Below are 14,920 nucleotides of genomic sequence, written 5' to 3'. Positions count from 1 at the left end.
TCCTAATGGATGGAGAGGGACAGCTAATTGAGTGGAAGCAAAAAAACAACAACCCAGAAATACCAAATGGAGAGAAGGGAGGGGATCACGTCTTCTGATCTGATCTTCTGCAGGCAAAGATGAAATGTTTCTCATTAAGGCTGTCACCCAGTTAAAGAAACCTCAGTTTAATTAATCACACACGTTCATCGATCAGCTAATGAAAGCTGCATGGATTCGCAAATAGTTTGCAAATGGGGGGATTTTGTCTGTTTGTTGCAGAACTGAAAGCATATGTTGACAGGCCTCGTCTTAAGACGCCCTCCTGTATTGTCACGAATATAGCCAGGAAGACAAATAGGCTTTTTTGTGTGTGGAAAAAGCCCAGCAAGGACTCATTGGCATACCAGGCCACACCCCCTGATATCACCAGAAGTGACATCACCCGTTCAGCAGGTTACTTTCCATTTCATGGATGTGTGCTTTCACACATTCAGTGTCCCCTGCTCCATGGTCAGAAGATGACGAAAAAGAGATGAAGTGGGGGAGGGGGAACGTCTCCAGGATCCCTGGCCAAACTGACATGGAGAAAAATTGCTGCTTAGCTCCAAAGTATTTTCTGTGGCCCCAAAATTAAATCAAAAGAGTTTCCAGCTCAACATTAGGAAGAACTTCCTGACCGTTAGAGCGGTTCCTCAGTGGAACAGGCTTCCTCCTCGGGAGGTGGTGGGCTCTCCTTTTTAAGCAGAGGCTAGATGGCCACCTGACAGCAATGAGGATCCTGTGAATTTAGGGGAAGGTGTTTGTGAGTTTAGAGCGGTTCCTCAGTGGGACAGGCTTCCTCAGGAGGTGGTGGGCTCTCCTTCCTTGGAGGTTTTGAAACAGAGGCTAGATGGCCATCTGACAGCAATGAAGATCCTGAATTTAGGGGAAGGTGTTTGTGAGTTTAGAGCGGTTCCTCAGTGGAACAGGCTTCCTCAGGAGGTGGTGGGCTCTCCTTCCTTGGAGGTTTTTAAGTAGAGGCTAGATGGCCACATGACAGCAATGAGGATCCTGTGAATTTAGGGGAAGGGGTTTATGAGTTTAGAGCGGTTCCTCAGTGGGACAGGCTTCCTCAGGAGGTGGTGGGCTCTCCTTCTTTGGAGGTTTTTAAGCACAGGCTAGATGGCCATTTGACAGCGATGAAGATCCTGTGAATTTAGGGGGGAGGTGTTTGTGAGTTTCTTGCAATGGGCAGGGGATTGGACTAGATGACTCTAGAGGTACCTTCCAGCTCTAGGATTATATGATTCCTGACCATTAAAGTAGTTCCTCAGTGGAACAGGCTTCCTCCTCGGGAGGTGGTGGGCTCTCCTTCTTTGGAGGTTTTTACACAGAGGCTAGATGGCCATCTGACAGCAATGCAGATCCTGTGAATTTAGGGGGAGGTGTTTGTGAGTTTCCTGCATTGGGCAGGGGGTAGGAGTAGATGACCTTGGAGGTCCCTTCCAACTCTAGGATTCTATGATTCAAAGTGGCAAATAGCATTTCCCTGGACGTGTAAGAAGGGGCCATGAGAACTATTCTCGAACGTCTTGTGCTATCTAACACAGGTTTTGGAAATGCGTTAAGGCACTTTTCTTGTTTCTCTGTTGCATAATTCTAGAACATGCAGTTCGGGGGCCAAATCAGGCCCCCGGAGGGCTCCTATCAGCCCCCCTCCCCCAAGCAACTGGCCGTCATCTACTTCCTTCTCCCTGTATCTTACTTCCTTCTGCATAACAGCTTGATTTGCAAGGCTCGCTCAATTGCACGGGAGCTACAGAGCAAAACCTCTATTTTCTCCATTGGCTGAGGCTCCTCCCCTCCCGTCTTCTGGGGAAGGAAGGAAAGAGCCAGAGCTTCCTTTGCCCAGTTCCCTGGATCCCATGGGAGAAATACAAAGAAAGTATCTTTAAACCCAATGAGTGCTAACGTTTTAAGCATGTTGTGAGTTTTTTAAAACATATACTTGTGTTTGTCTGTGTCCTTTATCGAATTTATATCTCTGCTACCTAATCTTAAATAGGTTCACACATGGCCTGGTCTGGCATGGCCCAACAAGATCTCATTTATGTCACATAACAAATGAGTTTGTCACCCCTGTTCTAGAGCATGGTGTTGCTTGTAGGTTAAACCGTTTTGTCTTCATACAATTTTTAAAAAACAGAGGTTTGGTTACCGGTGAACAACCACCAAGGGGCCCATGGCGTCCAGCCTTAGATTCTTTGACATCGTTATCATTTATATCTAGGGTTGCCAAGTCCAATTCAAGAAATATCTGGGGACTTTGGGGGTGGAGCCAGGAGACTTTGGGGGTGGAGCCAGGAGACATTGGGGTGGAGCCAAGATCAAGGCTGTGACAAGCATAACTGAAGTCCAAAAGGAGTTCCGGCCATCACATTTAAAGGGATGGCACACCTTTTCAATGCCTTCCTTCCATAGGAAATAATGGATAGGGGCACCTTCTTTTGGGGCTCATAGAATTGGACCCCCTGGTCCAATCTTTTTGAAACTTGGGGGGTATTTTGGGGAGAGGCACTAGATACTATACTGAAAATTTGGTGCCTCTACCCTAAAAAACAGCTCCCCCCCCCAAGCCCCAGATACCAATTCTCCATGATTTTCTATGGGAATAAATCTCCATAGGGAATAATAGAGTTCCCAGCAGACATTTCCCTCCCCTCCCCCGCTTTCTGACGACCCTGCCCCCACCTGGGGATTGGCAACCCTATTTATATCCTTGGTTCTCATTAAAAGTGGTAAGAATGCGGTAATGCAGCATTCGTGTGTTTTTAGAAGATACCCCAGCGTCGCTAACGTTGCACGGTGTTTGAAGTTGCATCGTTAGTTAGCCCAGGATGTGAGCCAGTTGGTACGACCAGAAGATGATTTTGGAAAATCTATTCATGTCGGAGTTTTTATTGTTTAAGCTCTCCTTCTTAGGAGGGGCTTCTAGAAAGCAACCTGATTTCTTTTTTAAGATAAGAAATGATTAATGCTCTCGAGTCACCGCTCTCCTTTAATCGCCTCTGCAAAGGCAAGGGATGGTATTGTATTCTTTTAAGTTAGTGAATCTAAAATGTGTACATAATCAAATTTTAATTAAAAAGAGGAAGCTTGCTGCTATTTCTGTCTTCTACGGGCTGGGCGGGGAGAAGAGAGGAGTGTTGTATTGGAAAATCATTAGGAAGAGAGACTGCTAGAGAACCACGTCTGGCCCTTTGAGTTCCATTGAAGAAAGGTGGAATGGCCGTGTGGGGCAGTAGTTAGAGCATCAGACTAAGATCTGGGAGATGCAGGTTCAAATCCACGTTTAGCCACAAAGCACACAGAGTGACATAAGAAAAGCCCTGTTGGATCAGACCAGTGAGGGTCCGTCTAGTCCAGTATCCTGTCTCTCACAGTTGCCAATCTGTTCCTCTGGAGGCCCCACAAATGGGAAAAGAGGCTGAGGCCTTCCCCTGAGAAAAATATAAGAGCCTTGCTGAATCAGACCAGTGAGGGTCTATCTAGTACAGCATCCTGTCTTTGAGTGAATGGTGGGATATAAATCTTCTCCTCCTCCTCCTCCTCCTCCCCCTGTGAGGGTAGTTAGGCTGAGAGAGTGTGACTGGCCCAAGGCCAAATATCCATGGCAGAGTGGGGATTCGAACCCAGCTCTTGCAGGTCCTAGTCCAAACGCTACACCACCCTGGCTCTCAGATCTGGCTGGTAAATCTGCCTCATATATTTATTATCCCACCCTCTGTCCAAGGAACGTGAGTGAAGAAGGAAGGAGAAGAAGAAGACTGCAGATTTATACCCCGCCCTTCTCTCTGAAGCAGAGACTCAGAGCGGCTTACAGTCTCCTATATCTTCTTCCTGTGAGGTAGGTGGGGCTGAGAGAGCTCTCACAGCAGCTGACCTTCCAAGAACAGAGTCTCAGAGCAGCTTACAATCTCCTTTCCCTTTCTCCCCTCCCCCCAACAGACACCCTGTGAGGTGGGTGGGGCTGAGAGAGCACTTACAGCAGCTGCCCTTCCAAGGACGACAACTCCGAGAGCTATGGCTGACCCAAGGCCATTCCAGCAGCTGTAAGTGGAGTAGTGGGGAATCAAACCCGGTTCTCCTAGAGAAGAGTCAGCACATTTAACTACTAGACCAAACCGGCTTTCTTCCCAGTGCGTTCTCTTCCATCTAATCCTTACCACAACCATGAAAAGTGAATTCAAGAAAGAAAGGCTGGCCAGCCCCGTGAACTTCAGGGCCGAGCAGAGACTGGAACCCAGGTCTTTCCTTCCTAACCCACTACACCCCAGCAGCGGCAAAGGCCTAGCTACGTGGCACTGACATCAATAGGCCTTCTCTAGAGCAAGCGGTTTTAGAAAACTGGGGCTCAAGCACTGAGGCCTCTTCTCTGCAGCAGCTTCCAGCTTCTTCACTACATATTTATTTAGGCTGCCCCAGCTGGAAACAGATGCATTTGTGGTTCTTGGAGAACCACCACCTGCCCCCCCCCCTCTCCCACGGCATTTGGGAATGCAAAAATATGTAGGTTTAAAAATACCCAGCTATCGATTTCAAAGCAAATGGGGATTTTTTTTTTTAAGAAAAGGAAAAAAAGTCGCATACATCTACAATAGAGATCCCGGCCTCCTTTCCATTCGGTAGCTTTGATTCATCGCCTTTCCAAAACCCATGAGCAATGTTCCAAAGCAGAGAAGATTACCGGGGAGGGACGGTGGCTCAGTGGTAGAGCATCTGCTTGGTAAGCAGGAGGTCCCAGGTTCAATCCCCAGCATCTCCAACTAAAAAGGGGCCAGGCAAATAGGTGTGAAAAACCTCCGCTTGAGACCCTGGAGAGCCGCTGCCAGTCTGAGTAGACAATACTGACTTTGATTGACTGAGGGTCTGATTCAGTATAAGGCAGCTTCATATGTCCGTACGTCCATAGGATCTCAGGTTCGGGGGTTTCCCAAGCCACACACACATATGGTATAGAACAAAGTTTTGAGTCCAGTAGCATCTTTAAGACTAACCAAGTTTAATTCTGGGTATGAGCCCCGTAGCGCAGAGTGGATTTTCTTTATTGCTGTTTGTTTGTGCCCTTCAATGTACTTTCCGATATGTTTCAATAAAGATCTTTTATTGGACAACACACACACACAAACACACAACTTTGTTCGATTGCTTCAGACCAACACAGCTGCCCACCTGAACATATACAGTGTAGATTCAGCTCTCTTTTCCAGTCAGTGCCTTTAAAATAAAATGATCCATCGCCTTTCCAGACCTCATGTGCAGTGTTTCAAAGCGAAGAAACACATAGGATCTCAGCTATGGGGGTTTCCCAAGTCACACACATATAACGGTATAGATCAGGGGTGGCCAAACTGAAGCTTGGGAACCACATGTGGCTCTTTCACAGATATTGTGTGGCTCTCCAAACCCTCACTGCCACATCAGCCAGCTCAGAGAAGGCATTTGTCTCTTTAAATCATTTCTCCAAGCCAAGCTAGCCAGCAGCTTGGAGGACACGTTTAAAGTTGCCTTCTATCCACCTCTCCCTCCCCAAATGCTTCCTTCCTTCCTTCCTCCCTCACCTTATCAGCACCTTACGATCTAGGTGCTTAAGTTATGTTGGATACCATTTTGTTAATTCTGTGATTCTGTAATTTTACAGATTTTGTAATTATGATATCGACTAGTTTGGATGTGGCTTGTTGAATGTTTCTGTAAGGGTTTTTAATGCTGTAAGCCGCCCAGAGCCTGATTGTGGGATAGGGCAGGGTATAAATTGAAAAATTTAAATTTACTTATTTATTTTATCAGATTTATATCCCACCCTTCCCTAATGGGCTCAGGGCAGCTAACAATAGATAAAAACCACATAGAATATATATATATATATATATATACACACACACACACACAATAAAATCAATTCTACACATTTTAACCATAAAATCCAAGATGCACAGGGGACTACCTTTACCCTTTTTAATAATAATAATAAGATACTGGATTTATATCCCGCCCTCCACTCCGAAGAGTCTTAGAGCAGCTCACAATCTCCTTTCCCTTCCTTCCCCACAACAGACACCCTGTGAGGTAGATGAAGATATTGGATTTATATCCCGCCCTCCACTCCGAAGAGTCTCAGAGGGGCTCACAATCTCCTTTACCTTCCTTCCCCACAACAGACACCCTGTGAGGTAGATGAAGATATTGGATTTATATCCCGCCCCCCGCTCCAAAGAGTCTCAGAGGGGCTCACAATCTCCTTTCCCTTCCTCCCCCACAGACACCCTGTGAGGTGGGTGGGGCTGAGAGGGCTCTCCCAGCAGCTGCCCTTTCAAGGACAACCTCTGCCGGAGCTGTGGCTGACCCAAGGCCATGACCCAAGACTGTCGGTGCTGCGGGACATTTGCTACTCCCCCTTAACTACTGAAGGCAAGCTTCAATTAAATTCAAATAAAATGTTCACGTCCTGCAGCTCTCAAACATCTGACGTTTATTCCATGCGGCTCTTGCGTTAGACAAGTTTGGCCACCCGTGGCATGGATCCAGCTCTCCTTCCCATTCGGCACCTTTGTCATGCAATGATCCATGGCCTCTGCACACCTCACGCGCATTGCTTCTAGAAGAATCAAGTTGGCGTCTGGCTGCGCCTTGAAGAGCGACAAGACAAGAGCAGCAGACAAGGGGCCCCTTTAAGACCAACCCAGTTTCATTCATGTATGCTTTCGTATGCTCTTAAGCGGACCTCATCAGCTTCGCTTTGCGCACAGAAAAGCAGACGGCTTGACTCAAACTCCCTGGATCCAACCCCTTGTCCCCCTGAGCCCCCCTGATCCCCCTCCCCATACCCTTGCAGACCAGCACTGCAACCGCCCCTCTGCCCTCGACAGCTGGAGAAAGGGGGGCGGGGCGGGAGGTGTGGCCACCCCTGCCTTGCGGTTGACTGCCCGGGGGTCACGTGAGGGGCCCGGCCAGCCAATGGGGCGCTGGCCACGCTGCCTTTTCTACTGGCCCTGGCCGGCGACAGGCGCCACACGCGCTCCCGGGAGCGCACAGACGGGTTTTTTCCTGCTGGCCAAAGAGCTCCTTTTCATGAACCGCCGCGGTCAAGGCGTCCCATTCATTGAGGAGCTCCGCCGTCGGTTGCGCTGCCTTGGTAGGGGTGGGGACGTTAAAATTGCAGCCCTGCAAGCCGTTGCAGGGGAGTCAGCGTCACTGAATTACACGGGGCTTGCTCTCGAGTAGGCTTGCAATCCTCGAAGCACTTTACCCGGGACGCGCTCCCAACTAGGCTTGCGATCCTCGAAGCGCTTTACCCGGGACGTGCTCCAAGCCAGGCTTGCAATCCTCGAAGCACTTTACCCGGGACGCGCTCCCAACTAGGCTTGCAATCCTCGAAGCACTTTACCCGGGACGCGCTCCAGGCCAGGCTTGCAATCCTCGAAGCACTTTACCCGGGACGCGCTCCAGGCCAGGCTTGCAATCCTCGAAGCACTTTCCCCGGGACGCGCTCCCAACTAGGCTTGCAATCCTCGAAGCACTTTACCCGGGCCGCGTTTCCGAGCAGGCTTGCAATCCTCGAAGTACTTTTCCTGGGAGCCGACCTCATTGCACGGGACGTGCTCCCCGAGTAGGGCTTGTCGCAATCCTCGAAGCACTTTGCCCCGGAAGTCAGCCTCATAGAAGAGCGAAGGGGCTTGCTTCAAAGGCGTCTCGCATCGCCTTGCGATCCTCGAAGCACTTTCCCGGGGAGTCCTCCTCACAGCATAGCGAAGGGCTTGGCTTCGAAGGAGCCTCGCTTCGACGTGCAGTCCTCGAAGCACTTTCCCCGGGGGAGTCAGCCTCCTTGAATAGCACGGGGTTTGCTCGGAAGTAGGATTTCTGGCCCGGGCCTCTGTCCCTCGAGAGGCAGGAAGGACCCAAAACGTTGGGGAGTCATTATTCTTGTCAGGCATTAAACAATCGGGTCCCCCACATTTCTTCGGGGGGGAGGGGATTCAACCAGGCAGCGGCTTTTCCCAGAGCTTGCAAAGCAGCCGCCTGGGAGGGGAACCCCAAAGCACCCGCGGGGGGACTCCGGGCGCGCAGGATCGGGGCCGCGGACGGCTCGGGATCCTCGCCCCCAGGCTGTCCCCTTGCGGGTCAACTTCGAGTCGGCTCGCCTCGACGCCGCGGGGATTCCCCCCCCCCACCCCGCGATCCTAAGTCAGCGTGGAGGGAGGAGGCACGGCAGCGGGACTTACTCTCGAGTAAACCACGCCCGGGGGCCCCGATTCCCGCTCCCTCCTCTCCCCCCCCCCCCACAACAATGAAGACCTCCGGGAGCTGCTTTGCACGCGAACAAGCAGCCAGCCGGGACCCCCGAATTTCCCGGCGAGGCAATTCCCCTCCCCTCCTCCGCTGACTTCCGAGGAAACCCGCGAGGAAGGCCCTTACTCGCGAGCAAGCCCCTCGCTCGCGAGGGGAGCGCCGGGGTCAACGCACCCGGGGCCCCTCCGGTCCTCGGGGCTTGTTACTCCCGAGGAGTCCCTCCCAGGATCGGGGCCCGCGGTGGGAGGAGGAAGAGGAGGAGAGAGAGGGGGAGGCGGGCGGCCTCGGCTTACCTTTGCGGCCGCCTGCCCGGTGCACGTAATCGGCGATCCTGGCCCAGAGTGAGCCGGAATTTCGGCGGAGGAAGGGCAGGGCAGGAGGGGAGGGGCGTGGAAGGGGAACGTGGAGCCGAAGGGCCGGCGGATCTTGGTCTCCTCCAGCCGGCCGAAGAAGCGACGCGCCTCGCTGGAGAGAACCGAGCCCGACGCACGGGAAAGGGGGGGGGGGGTCCCTCTCCAATGCGAGCCGGCGCTCTCGCCTCCTGGCCCGGACGCTCTGGCTGGAGCCGGGGAAGCCGCCAGCGGCTCGGCGTGCTCCGTCCCTGAAAGGGGCGGAGGCGGCCGGTCAGCCGGCCCGGAGACGCCGGGAGGAGAAGCGGAGAACTTTTCTTCCCCGCCGGTCACCTCCGGTTCCCTTCCTCGCTCCTTTCCAACCTCTGCGCCAGGAGAAAGCAGCAGCAGCAGCAGCCGCAGAGTCTGGCCGCCGGAGCGCGCCTGTCCCGGAGCGTAAGTGCAAAAAAAGACATTTTCTCCCCCTCCCTTTTTTGCAAAGCGGAATTGCGACCGGCAGAAGGGGGGGGGGGGACCCGCTCCGCCTTCCCGTTGGCTTCGCTCGAGCCGCTTTTGGAAACTGCAGGGGCGGTGGGGGGAGAATGTATATATATATATCACTCTCTCTATCTATACGTCCCTGATTAAGGCATAGCGAAGGCAGGGGGGGCTCCCAGGATCCAGGGACCGCGAGCGGAGCGGGTTTGGCGCTCTCTCGCTTTCCCCCACACAAGAGTACTAGTGTGTGTCTTTGGGGGAAGGTGGCGGGGCAGAGAGAGGAGAGCTCGAGGGGTTTTTTGTTGTTGTTGTTGCAACCGCCCGTTTTTGCAAAAGAGCGAGCGCGAGCAAAGCGGTTCTTTCCTCTTTTCTCCCTCTCGCGCTCTCTCTCTTTTTTTTTAAAAAAACCCTCCAACTTCTCTGCAACTTCAACCATAACATTAGGGGAGCTAAAAATAAACTGGGTGGTTTAAAGCGCTCCATCCCTCCTCCCCCTTCCCCCCCCCGCCTCTCTCTCTTCCCCACCCCCCCCCCCTCCTGCGAGCCTGTTTGCCTTCGACAAAGACATTATTGGCGGCCCCCCCCCCCCTCTCTCCCACCCAGAACACTCCGCCTTGGTTTATAAAAAAAACAAAAAGCCAAGGAGACGGAATAGCAGTTTTGACATATGGATGTGATTTTTCAGCCCCGGGGACAGATGTTGTGAGGACCAGGCAACTGAAAGGATCTGAGCTTGCGTCTAGGTTGGTGGAGAAAACTCATCCCATGGACCTCTCTCATTGCCTCGTTCCTGGACCACCCTTCTGCACCAGCTTGGACCTTCAGCAATGAGAAAGCGGGGCAAAGCTATGGGCTGCCTCTGCGGCTAACCCATCCCTGGGAGATCCTTCGTCAGCCTGGTCGGAGAGAAACCCTTTTGGATGCTGCTACCGAGCCTGTCTTGGCTATGGGATCCTATCTGGTCTATCAAAGTTTGGGTCTGGTCTTCTGCTGTTCCCTGCTGAGTTCTGCCTACCTTCGGGTAAGTCCCACCGGATTGCGTTGGGGTTTTTTGTGCCTTTCCCCCTGTCCTTCGGGGCCCTTTGAGCAATTGTTTCCTACACCCAAGGCCGCTCCCTCGCCCAGCGAAGGCGAGGTCAAGCTTTGGTGGCGACTCTTTCAAAGTTATGTAGGTATTTTTGTCGGTTGGCGTTTGCGGATGTCTTTGAGAGCAGCCCGGCTTCTGTGCATTCCGCTGTGCGATGTCTTAGCAGTACATTTTTTTCCCCAAAACCACCCCTAACATCGTTTTAGGAGATGTGCTGCTGAAATGAGCAGAACTGACCATCATTAGCATTTTTTAAAAGAGAGAGAGAGGGAAAAAAAAAAAACAGGGACCAATTTTGCACTTAGACCTTTAATCCTAGTTTAGCCCCAAAGTGACATTCTACGTGAGAATCAAAGAAACCAACTCTATGATTCTCTGATTTTAGTGTAGGATGTCAGTTTGGGGACAGGGCTAAACGGGGATTAAAGGTCTAGTGCCAAATTGGTCAGGCTTTGTGAATCAGGTACTAAGGAGAGGAACATATTCTCCCCCCACGCAAATGCCCCTGTTTAGTTTACTGTTTCCTGTAGATTGCATCTACTTCTTTCTGGCTGATGTAGAGTGTTGCGTTACACGGAAGGTCACTCTTGGCTCTGTCGACCCAAAGGTATTCCGCAAGGAGGGATTCCTCTGTCAATATTTCGCGCTTCCTATTGCAGAACCGACCGCGGCAACGATTTTTGTACGGCAGGAGAGAACACCGTGTAACATTCCAAAATTTGCAATGGTAGGGACGGCCGGGTGGGGGGACAGAACCCAGATTTCGAATCCTGGGTTTCTGCTTTCTCTCGGTAAAGTTACGTACCTGTTTTTGTACACATGTCCCCGAGCTGTCTGACTTCAGTGCTTTCCACTCCGGAGTATCCTAACATTTCTTTTTTTTCCCCCCTCCAAGACAGTATCATTTGCATTTTTTTAAAAAAGAAAAATTCCCAACCTTTGTGAGTCAGGTACAATTCAGAGGGGTGTCTCCTCCACCCCAGGCCACCAATGCCTTTAGTTCATTGTTACTGGTTGTTGTTGTTCAGTCGGACAGTCAAGTCCGACTCTTTGCGACCCCACGGACAAACTCATGCCAGGCCCTCTTGTCTTCCGCCATCCACCAAAGTCTGCTCGTATCGGGCACATTCTGAACTATTGCATGCATTTCTTTTGCTCTGGTTGATGTACAGTTTGGTGATACTCGGAAAGTCATTCATGCCTCTGTCGACCCAAGGTATTCCACTAAGAGGGATTCCTCTGTCAGTATTTTGGACGCCTATTGCAGAACCGGCTGTGGTAACAATTTTTATTATCTGTGCGGCGGGAGAAAATAGGGTGTGAAATTCCAAATTTTGCAATGCCGGAGATAGCTGAACGAGGGGACAGAACTGGGATTTTGAGTCCAGATCTTGGTTTCTCTGGGATCAGGGTGGCATTTGACTCAAAGGGCTACATGTGCGTCTTCTGCGCCATCTAGTTGCTTCCAGTTTCGGGAAACCCTCTGAATTCACGACCTCCGCAACGTGCATGGCATGTTTCAGGTTTAAAATATTTGTCCGCTGCCCAAAGCCGTGTCTATTGTACACAGTGGGATTTCCAGAGATTCGTTTCAGGGCTTGAAGCCCTCGAAAGATGAACTGCGGCAGATATCTTTTATTTTAGCATTTGAATGCGAGGGGAAAAAAAACCCGACTTTATGTTGATTCTCTACTTCATCCCCGCGACAGCCTTACGAGGTGGGTCACGTTGTAGATCGCAGATGCGTACAGTCTGAAGAACGCTTTGCGCCGGGTGTAAGCCCCGTTGAGTAGACCTGTTTGGGATGGCAGGGTAGAGGCTACAGTCGTCTGGGATTCCATTCCCTTGGAGGCAGAAGCCCTCTTTCCCAAGGGAACCTCGCCTAGGATCAGGTGCAAGAGATAAAGAGAATCTGAACCTATTTCAACAGGTCGTGCCGCTGTAACGGAGAGTCTTCTTTGAATGCTGAAGGCCTGCGGTTCAGTCCTGGGATCCTCCTATTTGGAAAGAGCTTTTTTTGACCAGAACTCTGGAGGCCATATGCTGGTCTGCTTAGAAGATAGCAGTTGCGGTGGACCCACAATCTGTTTCTGTATAAGGCAAATCCCGAGCTTACCAAGTCCGCATGAACGTATGAAGCTGCCTTATACTGAATCAGACCTTTGGTCCATCAAAGTCAGTCTTGTCTTCTCAGACTGGCAGCGGCTCTCCAGGGTTTCAAGCTGAGGATTTTCACACCTATTTGCCTGCACCCTTTATTGGAGATGCCGGGGATTGAACCTGGGACCTTCTGCTTCCCAAGCAGATGCTCTTCCACTGAGCCACCATCCATCCCTAAAGTCAGTCTTGTCTACTCAGACTGGCAGCGGCTCTCCAGGGTCTCAAGCTGAGGTTTTTCACGCCTGCTTGCCTGGACCCTTTTGAGTTGGAGTTGCCGGGGATTGAACCTGGGACCTTCTGCTTACCAAGCAGATGCTCTTCCACTGAGCCACCGTCCCTTCCCTAAAGGGTGACTCTGTAGCGCTGAACATATATGAACATATGAAGCTGCCTTCTACTGAATCAGACCCTGGGTCTATCAAAGTCAGTCTTGTCTTCTCAGACTGGCAGCGGCTCTCCAGGGTCTCAAGCTGAGGTTTTTCACACCTATTTGCCTGCACCCTTCTTTGGAGATGCCAGGGGATTGAACCTGGGACCTTCTGCTTCCCAAGCAGATGCTCTACCACTGAGCCACCGTCCCTCCCTCATGGTCAGTGTGCTTCACCGTAGCTGCCAACGGTTGGAAACGTAGTGGCATATTCACACTCGGTCTGACTTCTAATGCAGTTCCCCCTGCTGCTTAGCAAGAGGTCGCCATTGCAATGGGGCTTTCCCCCGGCAAGCAAGCATTCGCTGCAGCAAGGACCTTCTCGGGCAAAGGGGTTTAGAATGCACTTCTGCGTTATCCGGCCGAGCGGCGCAGAAAGCTTGTTCCGCTCCTTCAGCAGGGATTGCCCCGAGCTGGGTAGCCTAGGCTGACCCAGTCTTGTCAGATCTCAGAAGCTAAGCGGGGTCGGCTTTGGTTAGTGTTTGGCTGGGGGGGGGGGGCACCGAGGAGTACAAGGGTTTCTCTGCAGAGACAGGCGACGGCAGGGCCCTCTTGCCTCTGAAATCCCAGCAGGTGGCCAGAGGGTGCAGGCTAGCTCGATCTAATCACATCTGGGAAACGAAGCCAAGTTAGCCCTGGTTAGTACTTGGACGGGAGTCCACCGAGAAACCCGGGGTCGCTCTGCGGAGGCAGGCAATGGTGGCAAACCCCCTCCAAACGCCTCTTGCCTTGGAAACCCTACGGAGTCACCAGAAGTCGGTCGGGACTTGCCATTGTAGTCTATCACCAAGGACTGATTCCCTTTTAAAGAGGGTCCTTTCTCTTTCTAAAGCGGCTGGAGGGGTCCCGAAGCTGATCGCAGCCTTCAGGATTCTCCTGATCTGGCCTTGTGCAAAGCCAGACTTAGGGTTTGTAGAATCTTTCGGGCTCAAGTGCCGTGTTCTACTGGAGAAAGTTTTCCTTCCAGACGTTTCGTTCTCGGCTGCGGAGAACATCCTCAGTGGTGTTGCAGCCGGAGCAGGCGCTCAGACCTTCTTGGCTGCTGTGCATTTGCCATAGCTAATGATGTTACCAGCCGTGAAAACCTGAAATCTTTGATAAAGCCAGACTTGCTTAACGCAAGAGCCGCCTCGAAGAAATGTCAGATGTTTGAGAGCTGCAAGACGTGAACATTAGATGTTGGAGGGAGGAAGGAAGGAAGGTAGATAGATGGGGAGGGAGGGAGAAGTGGAAAGAAAGCAACTTTAAATGTGTCCTCCAAGCTGCTGGCTAGCTTGACTTGGAGAAGTGATTTAAAGAGAGAAATCTGGCCTTCTCCGAGCTGGCCGATGGGGCAGCGAAGGCTTTGAGAGCCGCGCAATGTCTGGGAAAGAGCCCCACGGGGCTCCCAAGCTGGAGGTTGGGCACCCCTGTGCAAACCCAGTATTTCAGCATGTGATTGTCCAGCATTAAATGGAAGATCTGCCTTGGAGTCACTTCAGCCCATAAACCGGGAGGGGCAACGGTCATTTGAACTAATCCTGGACCTTAGAGCAGAATGGGGTATGCCAGAGAAGGATTGTGGAGAGCCAGTGCGGTGTAGTGGTTAAGTGCGCGGACTCTTACCTGGGAGAACTGGGTTTGATTCCCCACTCCTCCACTTGCAGCTGCTGGAATGGCCTCGGGTCAGCCATAGCTCTAATGGAGAGCCAGTTGGGTGTAGTGGTTAAGTCTGCGGATTCTTATCTGGGAGAACCGGGTTTGATTTCCCACTCCTCCACTTGCAGCTGCTGGAATGGCCTTGTGTCTGCCGTAGCTCTAATGGAGAGCCAGTTTGGTGTGGTGGTGAAGTGCATGGACTCTTATCTGGGAGAACCAGGTTTGATTTCCCACTCCTCCACTTGCAGCTGCTGGAATGGCCTTGTGTCTGCCATAGCTCTAATAGAGAGCCAGTTTGGTGTAGTGGTTAACTGCACTGACTCTTATCTGGGAAAACCAAGTTTGATTCCCCACTCCTCCATTTGCAGCTTCTGGGATGGCCTTGGGTCAGCCGTAGCTCTAATGGAGAGCCAGTTTGGTGTAGTGGTTAAGTGCGTGGACTCTTATGTGCGAGAACCGGGTTTGATTCCC

The sequence above is a fragment of the Heteronotia binoei genome, chromosome 10, assembly GCF_032191835.1.
Source record: "Heteronotia binoei isolate CCM8104 ecotype False Entrance Well chromosome 10, APGP_CSIRO_Hbin_v1, whole genome shotgun sequence".
Taxonomy (NCBI): domain Eukaryota; kingdom Metazoa; phylum Chordata; class Lepidosauria; order Squamata; family Gekkonidae; genus Heteronotia; species Heteronotia binoei.
Note: the sequence above shows the minus strand (reverse complement) of the source record.